The 12,740-nt window shown below is 39.2% G+C and overlaps 1 pseudogene; it reads right to left on the bottom strand.

Annotated features, from left to right (window-relative positions):
* Positions 1-600: 600 nt before the first annotated feature.
* On the bottom strand, positions 601-2,764 carry LOC113606227 (vacuolar protein sorting-associated protein VTA1 homolog; annotated as a pseudogene).
* Positions 2,765-12,740: the final 9,976 nt, after the last annotated feature.

Here is a 12,740-nt window from a genome sequence, read left to right as displayed (position 1 = left end):
CATGGCCACTGAGCCTGCGCGTCCGGAGCCTGTGCTCCGCAACGGGAGAGGCTGCAACAGTGAGAGGCCCGTGTACCACAAAAACAAAAACAAACAAACAAAAAAAAAGCACAATGAATAGAAAATTGTTACAAACACGGCAGATATTAATCCAACTATATCAATTATCACTTTAGATGCGAATGATCTAAATATGCGTTAAAATACAGAGAATTCAAGAGTGGATGATAAAACAAGACTCAACCATTATGTTGTCTACAAGAAATCCACTTTAAAAACATAAACTTTCACAGATTAAAAATAAAGGGATGGAGAAAGATACACCCACGGTAACACTATCCAAAAGAAAGCTGGATTAGCTACACAAATTTAAAAGAAAAAAAAACTTCACAAGGAAAATTGTTGAGGATAAAAAGGACATTAAATCATGGTAAAAGAGTTAATTTCCAAGAAGACATACAACGCTTAAAATGTATGCATGTAACAACAGAGCAGCAAAATATGTGTGGCAAAAACTGATAGAATTGGATGTGGAGAAATAGAGAGACTCACTATTATAACTGGAGACTAATTCTCCACGTTATAGGATTGCACGGAGAGATAGAGAGACTCACTATTATAACTGGAGACTTTAATTCTTCACTTTCAGTAACTGATAGATCAAGAAGACAGAAAATCATAAAGGAGAGGTTTGACCTGACCAAAACTATTAATCAACTTGACCTAATTGGCATTTATAGAGTATTCTATCCAACAATAACTGTAGATACATTTTTCTTAACTCACCTGGAACATTCACCAAAATAAACCACATTTTGGCTCATAAAACACAATTGAATTTTTTTATATATACAAAAGAATCCTTGTTTTTATTTTTATGTTGCACAAATGCAGGTGACACAGTAGGTCCATAACTCCCATCACTACGTGTAAATTAACAGCTAAAAATCTAAACTCATGATCATCTACACGATTCATAGTCATGCTCTGTGGAATCCACATGGCATCAGCGGAGAACCTAACATAAAACGCCAAGATTCCAGGTATTACTATAATGTCCTCTGTTCACTCTCTGGTACGTGCAGTCAAACCACCTATGAAGTAATTCACCTCAAGCTTCAGTGGATAAAAGAAGCAGCTGAGAACCAACAGCATTCTTAAGTCTAAACGTGAACCTACCCCTTTGTCTTGTTAAATTTCCTTCCCTGAAAGTTTAAACTTTTAATACAGTTATGTTTTACATGAATACAAATCAAAGTTTAACATAATCTCTTTCATACTCACCCTGTAATATGAATAGTCCAACGGCTGTAAGCTAGAATAGTTCAACAGTCTTTATTACAAATTAAATTTAGGATTTTATAGCAAAGTAATAGCATGTTCATCCGAACATTAGAAATCTGAAAAAATTCTCTTAATGGATACAAATTAAGGTGCGAAGCTTATTCCCAACATATAATTTGTACGTGCTCCCATTTTTTTGAAGCAGGTGCAGCGGGCATTTTTAGGACCCAGCTTGCAGCAGCCCTACATCCCCAGCGATTACTGGGTCCACTAATGGCAGTGGAAACTGATCGAAGCTGCATCAACAGAGTCTGCATGCAGATTTCACTGTCAGAGTCAGCAGAAATGAAGTCTTCCTTAGAACCGTGCTGCGATCGGCTGAAGGTTGAGTAACCGATCGTTGGCTCCGCAGGCCAAAGTTACACGGCTCTGCTGTACAAAGGCTTCACTCTCTGCCTGCAGACAGTAACTTGAGGGCCTCTGAAGGCTCTGCGCAGCGGGGCTGAACGTTCGCATTGCTGTGCACCGCCAGCCAGCACGCCTGCCGTGCATCTGAGCTCGAGCCACGTCCTCTGGTGTTAGAACAGTATCCCCGCCGTGGAAACTGTGAATATATGGCCAGATGAACCCGTGGCCTAGGTAGGACAGTACCCGATTCACCTGTGCTGTGAGGCACTGCTGCCGCTGTATCCGCCGGGGCGTGTGCACGGAGAGGGCTCTGTTCCAGAACAGCTGCCTGGGGGCGTGCTCTCTGAGTCCTCAGTTGAAGATGAAGATGGTTCTGATTCAAGTGGGTCAAGTGGGTTGAGGGCTGCCCCACCTTCATTTTCTTCAACATCAGTATCTTTCCAATTCTAACAGGTCTTCCTTGAGGCGTCTCCCTATGCTTTAAAAAAGTATGGACATGTGTCACCCCACCTTGTGTATTTTCTATGTTTCACACTGTCATCTGTGAGTTCTCCAAAGACTGTCATGACAGCTATTAAGGATTTGCAGGATAGACGGACTTGATCTTGTGAAAACAACCGGCGCTGTCTTCATTGTCTGCACACAAAAACATTTCAGAGCATACTTCTCCAAATGGACAGAACCAGCTATTTCTTGAGTAACAATTTTATTACCACTCAGCTGTTTCTTAAGAGCTTTGAACTGATCCATTCGCTTTTGATAAAAATTCACATTTAGGAGTTTTACTAACAATCTTCATTCCAATGTGCATAACGTGTAAACGGCAGTGGTCAGCCACCCCAGACGACGCTGCTTGCGTTTACACTGTGGGGGGTGGGGCTCATCACTCCAGGAGCCACTGCCTTCAGCTCCACAGTTGAACAATTTTAAAATAATAAAAAGCATACAAAATATGCTCTCAGACCACAGTGGAATTAAACTGGAAAAAAGTAACCAAGATACCTGGAAAATCCTCAAATACTTGGAGACTGTACTGGGTTGAGCAGGGCGCCACCCACCCCCCCAAATTCATGTCTACCTGGAACCTGTGAAAGTGACCATATTATTAATTATTCTGTTAGTTTTATTAATAGAATATAAAAGTGGAATAGAATAGAATAGAACATAATATTTTAAACTGGGTGATAATGAAATTGGTATAAGAAAATTTGTGGGACGTAGCTACTGCTGTGCTAGAAAGTAAATTATTTTAGGAAAGAAAAATGACAAACTCAGTGATTTAACTACACAGTTGAAGAACTTTATAGAAAAAGAGAACTAAACTTTAAAGAAACAGCAAAAGAAAGGAGATTTTAAAAATCAGAGCAAATAGTATGAAATGGAAAAGAAAACACACACAAGAGAGTAGTTACAAAATCAGAAACTGTTACTCTGAAAAGATTAAACAGCAACAACAAAAATGTAAAGCCCCGGAAACACAGAATGAGAGAAAAAGAAAGAAGGACAAAATTACCTCCACCAGAAGGGAAAAGCAACAAATGTTAAAACACTGGTATAGACAATTTATGGTTTAATAAATTTGAATATTTAGAGGAAATGGATAAATTCCTAAAATAACACAGCTGATTAAAACGGACACTTTTCAATGTTTTTGGGTCCATGTGACTCTGTAAATCCCCCCCACATTTTTGCCCTCATAGTAGCTGTAGTTTGCTCCATCACTAGTAATAGAAGAGTTCTTACCTTACACAGCGTACCTGTAAGTTGGACAATAACAAAGGAGCGAGCACGCACTGTGTCTTATTATGGAGTTTCATCATCCCAGGTGACCGCTTTTATATGTCACTCACTCTCTATTCAACAAATGCTTACTGGGATCTGCTGAGTCAGGCCCTGGGGCAGAATCATGAGTAAAGCAGGCATAATCTTTCTCATTGTTATCATGGGGTTTGAAGTGAGCAATACTGTATTTTTAAAAGTTATATATTTCCTGTGCCTATATATTTACACTAAACAAATCATAACTCTTAGGACTAAAAACACATGATTAGTTAAATATAGAAAATGTAATTTTGTTGTACCCCTGAAACCAACACAACATTGTAAATTAACTGTATCCCAATATAAAATAAAAATTAATTGGGAGATTGGGATTGACATATATCCACTAATATGTATAAAATAGACAAGTAATAAGAACCTATTGTATAAAAAATAAAATTCAAAAAAATTAAGTAAAAAGAAAGAAAATCTATTAAAGTTGATGATATGCTTGCAACATGCTTAGTCAGGCTCACAATATGAAACATCCTGTAGATGACGTCAAATACCTTAATTTTATAAAACATACCCAATCCCTCATGAAGATACACCCAGGAGCAGTCAGGTAGCGCATCGCACTTGAAAGAGAAACGCCCTCGTGCTGTTTAAGATTCAGCCTCGGGGGCGACGGTGAGTGGCTGTTCAAGTGCAATGGATAAACTGTCTTATCAAAAGAAGCTAAGAATTTCTTAACCGTACTTGGTTAATGAGTTCAATATTGGCGTTCTGTTAAACCTCTACAATTTGCCTGGGAGAGGTTACAGGCACACTACCTTTGTTCATTCTGCAGCCTAGTTCATTCACATGGATAAACACGAGGGAGACTTACTTGTGCAACTTTAGAGCAGGATGAAAATAGTTAGGTTTAGACTGTGTTTGAACACTCCCTGTACACTGACAGCGGTTTTGATAATGGCGACCCAACAGCAGAACGTCCACAAGAACACTGGTCACGTAAATCTGGGCTGAAATGTACACAAGAGCGTGTTTCAGACAAAGTGAACACTAGTTCTTAACCAAGGCCCTCACCCTACTTCTACTTCTCTGCTCACTAAGCTGTGGTTTGACATCTGATGTACTTTTTTTTTAAGAGTTGCTTTTAATAACTTGGATAATAAATTCCAGAACTTATTTTTTAAAAAATAAACTTTCTCTACATCTGTGCCTCTATTTCTGCTTTGCAAATCAATTCATCTGCACCATTTTTCTAGATTCCACATATATGCATTAATATATGATATTTGTTTTTCTCTTTCTGACTTACTTCACTCTGTATGACAGACTCTAGGTCCATCCATGGCTCTTTGGTGACCTAAATGGGAAGGAAATCCAAAAAAGAGGGGATGTATAGCTGATGTATGTATATGTATAGCTGATTCATTTTGCCGTACAGTAGAAACTAACAAACACAACATTGTAAAGCAACTATACTCCAACAAAATTAATTTTTAAAAAAGAAACTTTCTATTTTGAACAATTTTAGTTTACAGAGAGAATGGGAGGTGCATACAGGAAGTCCCCATGGACTCCCTCCTGCAGCCCTGTGACTGGTGGTCAGACCTCAATGGGCAGCTTTCTCCGGGGATGGGGACAGAACTGGTCCCAGGGCAGTCTGTGGGTTACGTGCCGTAATAAATTCTCAAGTACTCTCTGTGCATGTTCACAGCTGTCTATGTGTTCTGTTAGCTCAGCCACGTTCCTTGGCATCTCTCACCTAAGAATGTGGGGTTGGGATGTTCATGGTCTCCATTAGAATTTATTGTCATGCACACAGACTCCCAGGTACCAGCAAGGCCCCTGCGGGAAGTTCCGGGGTGGGTTCAGGTGTCAGTGTGTCCTGTAATCACTGGATGTGATCACCAGATGAGCCATCTATGACACTGGTGAGCTGCTGAACAACAGACTCTCCAGGTTTGCTTCCATCCCAGGTTTGCTTGATCTCATCTTCAAATCTGAAACAAGGGTCTCAATATTTTATTTTATTTTATTTTATTCTATTCTATTCTATTCTATGCTATTCTATTTGAAACATCTGACAAATCAACAAACTGAATTCCAGAACATCAACATCAGAGACCCAAGTCTTCTCAGGCCACAGCTAATTTCACTTTCCGTGCTTAAAGACCAAGCTTTCGAATTATTCAACTTTATTATAAATACTTTCTGCCACATTTTGCCTCAGAGTAGAGCAGGAACATCAAGGAAAAGAGATTAGATTAAAATCTGAGTCTAATTACGACATGTTTCCTAATGGAAACAGATAGGAGCTGTTGGACCCTGTGTCACTCACCATCTGCTTAGTTGTTCAGCAGGAGCAGTGTATTTAGCAGCGATGCCAGAAATGGAAAAGGCGTGTTCTCAGGTAAAAACCACCGCAAAGACAGGATGCCTACCCTTGCTAAAGCCCTTATTAAGTCACACTGAGAATGACTTAATTTTCTGATGAACCATAGCGGTATCAACACCAGTTGTGTGTGTGTGTGTGTGTATTTATGCATCTACTTTTCTATGTATTTTTAACCAATGCATTATATCTCTCATTTTTAATGTAAAATAATGGTATTATGTTTCAAAAGTCATATAGAAAAAAACAATGATTGAATTTTCATAAATAAGAGATGGTTGGTTTATTTCATTTTTTCTTCTTACAATATCTAATACCTAGTAATCCAAACACCTGTTCAATCAGAAATGTGCCGATTTATTAAATAAGAAAAGTGCCAAGCACAGCCCTCTTAGAAATAGAAGACTAGGTATCCTTTTAGAGCAAATAATAGAACATTTATATGAATATATGTTTACACACACATTCTGTTCATTGAAGCAATTGGTCCAACAAAACCAAAGTTTGTCATTTTAGCAATTCCTAGAAAGGGGGAGGTATCTGCTGGTAGTATTTGAAATTCTTCTGTAAAAATGATTTGTCCTTTCTCCCTCATTTATTTATTTATAAAAGGTATCACTTTTAAATACCCATTTTAAAAATTTATTTGTATATAGAAATACAACTTATTTTTGAAAAATTATGTTTCTATCCAAAGTTTTAGTAAGTTTGCTTATTATTAATTCTAGCAGTGTATTTATAGATTATAGACTATTTAGTAAGTTTGCTTACTATTGATTCTAGTAGTGTATTTATAGATTATAGACTATTTAGTACGTTTGCTTATTATTAATTCTAGCAGTGTATTTATGGATTATAGACTATTTTGAGTTTTATGTGCACATGATTACGCCATATGCAAAAATGACAATTTTATTTCCTCTATTCCAACACCTTCCAGACTCGAGAAGTGGGATAAAATAAATTTCTGTTTTTTAAGGCACCCACTTGGTGGTATTTCATTGCAGAAGCCCTAGGAGGTTAGTACATCTCCCAACCTCTTTATCCTCTCTTTCTGGGATTCTAATTACCATTTGTTAGACTATCCGATATTGGTCCACAGGTCCCAGGCTCTGTCATTTTTTTTAAATCTCTTCTTTCTCCTTCTTCAGATTGGTCCATTTCAGTTATCTCTATTCAAGCTCACTCTTTCTTTTGTCACCTCCATTCTGCTAGTGAGATCATTCAGTAATTGTTTTTACAGATTGTATTTTCAGTTCTAAAATTTCTATCTGATACATATTTTTAAAGTTATTTCTGCTTATCAACTAATAATTCCTATATTTCCATTCATTTCAAGTGTTTTATTTTTTCTTTTAATTCAAAGAGCACAGTTATAACAGCTGGTTTGCCATCTTCCCTAATTCCAACATTTGAGTCATCTCAGGGTTGGCTTCTTTTAATTGTGTTTTCTCTTGAGACTGGGTCACATTTTCTTGTTCTTTGTATATTCAGTAAATTTCGATTGTATGCTAGACATTGTCTCGTCACATTTTTTGGCATAGTCTCTTGGTTATACTTTAATCTTCTGGACACTGTTGTTGGTTTTGTTCTAGCAGGTTGACCACCTGGTTAAATTCAGACTGTAAGTTCTTTCTCACCTATCATGAGCACTTTTTCAAATCAAATTTAATTCTCTAAACCCTTGCTATGCTGAACTGGGTCTGCCCCACACAGACATGCTTCGGAGGTCAGGCTGAGACTGGCATGGACCACACACAGAATAAATGGCCCCTTTCACAAGTGTCGCCTCTCCTGGATTCCTATCCACAGCCCCACAGGCTCCATCTGTGGGTCCTCCACCAGGAAAACAGGTGCTTCCATTGGAGTTTTAGCGGCCATGCAGCTTCAATTTTGAGTTTCTGTTGACATGTCTTTAAGTTTTACTGATCTTTTGTTCTACATGTTCAATCTTCTCTTAAGCTCTCTGCTAACTTCAGATGCTTTTTTAGCTCTAGAGTTTCCATTTGGCTCTTTTTCACTGTTTCCCTTTCTCTACTCAGGTCCCTTCTGTTCACTCAGCATGTACATCTTTACTTTAAATCTATGAGCGTGTTTATGGTAGCTCCTTTAAAGTTCCTTTCCGTCAATCTAACGCATGTGCCGCTTGGGGGTATGTTTCTATTTACCTTTTTCTATCCTCTTTATAGACCACATTTTCCTGATTCTGTGCCTAACTAGTGATTTTTTAAAACTGCTTATCCATTTGATTCGATTAAGGACATGGTGAATGTTGGTTGGTTAAAAGCCTGGGTCATTTTTTTCTTCTTTTAAGAGTATTGAGTTTTTCCAAGCAGCCACTGAGGCACATGTGACATGAGGCACTCACTTTGGGTTGTGAGGTCAGAAGTTACAGATTTCTGAGTCCTGCACTCCCACTTTCTTTACTTCTCTCGTCCCCTGCACTCTCCAAAGCTGAAGCCAAAGCAAAGGCTCAAAAGCCAAGAAAGCAGTGTGGAAAGGTGTCACAGCCACAGGGAAAAGATCCACTTGCTGACTTCCCTGGTGCCACAGTGGTTAAGAATCCACCTGCCAATGCAGGGGACATGAGTCCGAGCCCTGGTCCAGGAAGATCCCACAAGCCGCGGAGCAACTAAGCCCACGTGCCACAACTACCGAGCCCGCGTGCCACGACTACTGAAGCTCACCTGCCTAGAGCCCGTTCTCCGCAACAAGAGAAGCCACCGCAATGAGAAGCCCGTGCACCGTAATGAAGAGTAGACCCCGCTCGCTGCAGCTAGAGAAAGCCCGAGTGCAGCAACAAAGACCCAACGCAGCCAAACGTAAATAAATAATTAAAAAAAAAAAAGATTCACTTGTCACGCACCTTCCAGTGGCCAAGACACTATAACCCTGAAAGTGGTCCAAATGCCCTTGGAAGAGGCCCCCAAGGACAAGCTTGGAGAAACGAGCTTGACCACTATGCCTTCCTCAAGGTCACCCTTGATTGTAGAGCTCAAAGCCAGCAGGCAGGACAAGCAGGCTGTGGAAGAGGTCTATGGCATTTGTGTGGCCAAGGTCAACAGCTGAGGAGGCCTGATGAGGAGAAAAAGCCATGTGTGCAACGGGCTCCTGACTACAATGCTTTGATGCTGCCAACAAGAGTAGGATCATCTTAACAGAGTTGGGCTGGTTAGTTCTAAATATAAATTTTTTCACCACTAAAGAAAAGTGCTGAGTTATGTTTTAGCAAGTAGTTGGTTAACTGGTTGATGAGTCTGATGCTGTTGTGGCTCATCTGGGGCTCTACTGGAGCTGGTCTACTCTAGCTCTACATCAAATGCGGCATTCCTAGGTTCCCCACTGCATCCCGAGGGTGTCAGTGAGGTCTACCCACTCCTATTATGTGCATCCATCTTTATCAAAATCCCAGGAAAAAGTTTTCAGATTTGGTTACACTACCTTCCAGGTCAGGTATTTTTTTTTTTTTTTCGGTACGCGGGCGTCTCACTGTTGTGGCCTCTCCCGTTGCGGAGCACAGGCTCCGGACGCGCAGGCTCAGCGGCCACGGCTCACGGGCCCAGCTGCTCCGCGGCATGTGGGATCTTCCCGGACCAGGGCACGAACCCGTGTCCCCTGCATCGGCAGGCGGACTCTCAACCACTGCACCACCAGGGAAGCCCAGGTGAGGTAATTTTTATCATTTTATGTATAGTGACTTCTGAAGATATCATTTATAGTTTTCCATCATTTACAATATTTGGGAAGTGAAACTAGATACTGTATAGAGTGTGATCTCAAGAAAAAGGCTTATTTCTAATCATGGCATATTAACTATCTTTCATCTACTACCTACTCCGCCAACCTGACTCCATCAACATTATCTCGCAGGAAATCTCATCATAGAATTTCATCCGTAAATAGTATAGTATGTATTCCTAAAATACAAGGTCTATTTTAAAAATTAACCAAAATATCGTCATACCTTGAAAATTAGCAATTGTTATTTTCAAATATTCTGTCAGTGTTCAAATTTTCATGTCTCGTGTCACTTTTTAAAATAGTGATTAAATTAGGATCTGAACAAGATTCACTTACTGTGATCAGCTGATACATCTCTTAAATCCCTTTTATTTCTATAGGTTCCACATCCACCTTTTTCATTTTTCCACATGGTTGAAGAAACAGGATTGTTTGTCTTTGAGTGTTTTTCACAGCCTGACCTTTGGTGATTGTATACTCTGGTATCCTTAACAGACTCCCTGTCCTCTTTCCTTCCTATAAATTGACAATTGAATATAGAGGCTTGATAAGGTCCTATTGTGATTCTCTTTACTTTGGGAAAGTTTGCATTATACAAGATGGATTACTTTTATCCAAAGGAGGCACAAAGTGTCTAGCTACCACTTTTTGTGATGTAAGCAACCACTGATGGTTAATGTCTAGATTAATTCATTCATTAGTATTTACAAAATAGTCATATTTTCCCAATCCTGCTTCATGCGTTAGCCAACACACTCCCACAAAAGTAAATCTCCCTGGTCTGTGATGGGTTGACTTATTACAGGAAAGGAAAGATAAATGCCAAGTTCTTCATGTTTTTATTTTATCATTTTTCAAAATAATGATTTCGTTCATTAGCATCCTCACTGGGCACCAATGCATAGGTCAGGTTGACCTCTGTGATCCTTTGATGCCATCCTAGCTGTCTGGGACAGCTTCTTTGCTACGTGCAAGGTCCAATGGTCCAGGCTTATCTTGTATGTTTCTTATCCAGGTCTAAATACAGCATTTCTTCAAGAAGCCTGACTCCTTCTGGTGGGAAATAATATATCAGGACCTGAATTTGGACACTAGAGGTGCTCATGACCACTAGCCATTATTTTTAGGCCATTTCAGTGGACAAAATTAGGGGCTCTTTTTTTGAAATATAAAATACATCATGAGTTCATTCTGATGTAGCCAATTACATTCGTAATTCTGGGTTTGTACTAAACCTTTTATATCTTACATCTGTGCTTTCTTTATCCTGTTCCAAGAAACTTGGTTCTAAATAATTCTGTAAATGACAGGATGAAATAATATATAGTTACTAATTTTCCTTATCCCACAATACCACACTCAAAATTCTTAGAATAAAAATGTTAACATGCCTATCCTACAATATGATTACAACAAAAAAGTATTAGCTTTTTATGGTTTTTATCCTTAATATATACTTTACAAGAAATGGACAATATCCCGTGTTTTAGAGTCACTTTAATGTTTTTCTCTGTGTGGTTATGTCACCAACTGTATACACGTTAAAATTCATTTGTTTCTTTGTGTTTGGATTTTTCGAAACTGAGCTTTAAAGTTTATGTGCATTCCGCGCTCATGGACACAGCTTTATGACCCAGAGTCAAATGCACAGCGAAGTCGTATCAGAGGCGTCTGGCTCCTGTTTTAAGATGGAAGCAATCACGTGTCCAACACCCGGTTGCCACCCCTCCTACAGTTCAACAGTTTTGAAGTTCTCTAGCTTGTTATAAGGAGAGATGTATGTATTTGTATCCTTTTTTAAAGAAAAAGTGGTATATTACACTCTGTTTTCCATATGGACATTTTATTTTAAGGCAAAAAGCTATGCAATACGCAATCATAACCCAAAGCATGTTATTTAGCTCCCATTTGTAGAAAACTACCTATGTGGAAGTGGAAGAAACTATTATTGAATGATTATTGAATTATTCAATGATGTGATTATATCATTGGCACATATATGTGCCAGATATTTTATACTCTTCATCTCATCTACTCCTCAAAATGATATCATCAAAGGAAAGGTTGTCTCCAACTTAAAGATGACACAACTGATCCTCAGCGGTAATGTCCTGAACACCAGACACCTAAGAAGCCACCTGTTAATATGTAATCCAGGCATGTCTCACCCAACCCGGGCCCTTCCCACTGTGCTGCAGGGTGCATGGTGCCCAGGGTCTACGTTCAACGTCTCAAGTTGCCAGTTTACAGTGAAAGACCCCTGGACATTCTTTCTAGCTCCAAGTTGGCCATTTGCTGCTATAATTATTAAAATAAAATTTTAACAATTTTCTTTCTTTAACCAAAGGCATTCCATTTTTGACCATTTAAAGGAATGACTCAATGTTAGACAATTCTGCTCACTTGGCCAATTTCCAAGAAAGAAAATTAAAAGTTTAAAATAAATGTGTGTCTGTCCTGTGTGAAACGTACAGGTGATGATCCCAGGATATGTTTCTGGGTGAAATTCTCACCAATGTGCCGTGTTCATCAAAGGGTCTCATCTTCCTATAGGCATCACACTTGAACACAAGCTGAGTAACCAGACTCCAGCAGTTTGGGCAAGGGTTTTTAAAACATCGACAGGAACATTCTGTACAAACTCATTCCCATGAAAGGAACCCTAGCGTTAGTAACAGACCCTGAAGATTAGTGAATGGCTCCTCAACAAAGAAATCACACTGAGTGACCAGCCATAGATGTTTGCTTTGTGTTGCCATAAACATCTGCAAATGTTTTACAGATTCTTTATAAAAAAAAAAAAAAGGAAAATATTAAAAGTAGAGCTAAGAAGATTTTCTGTGACTTCTGTGCTGAGGAATTGCTGTTAAGCAGATTCACAAAGCAAAACACAGTAGCTTCGCTCAGGGTTGGGTAATTAACCGCTGCTTGAGAAACAGCAGGGATGGCCGTCCTCAGCTGTCTTACGGCTATTGGTTGACCGTTTGTCTTCCAATCACAAATCTTCATATGAAAACTTAATTCCCTATTGACTTATGCTCTTTCAAATCTGGGGGCGATTTCCTAGATTGTAAACTCTTAAAGAGCTTTGTCACCTTGGGAAACGCGACAGATGTAGCAGGATGGCCATCCCCTCGGTATT

Source organism: Aethalodelphis obliquidens, unplaced genomic scaffold (genome assembly GCF_003676395.1).
Source record: "Aethalodelphis obliquidens isolate GAN/ISIS:26980383/991018 unplaced genomic scaffold, ASM367639v1 scaffold3, whole genome shotgun sequence".
In the NCBI taxonomy this organism is placed as follows: Eukaryota; Metazoa; Chordata; class Mammalia; order Artiodactyla; family Delphinidae; genus Aethalodelphis; species Aethalodelphis obliquidens.
This window is presented reverse-complemented; position numbering and strand designations above follow the sequence as displayed.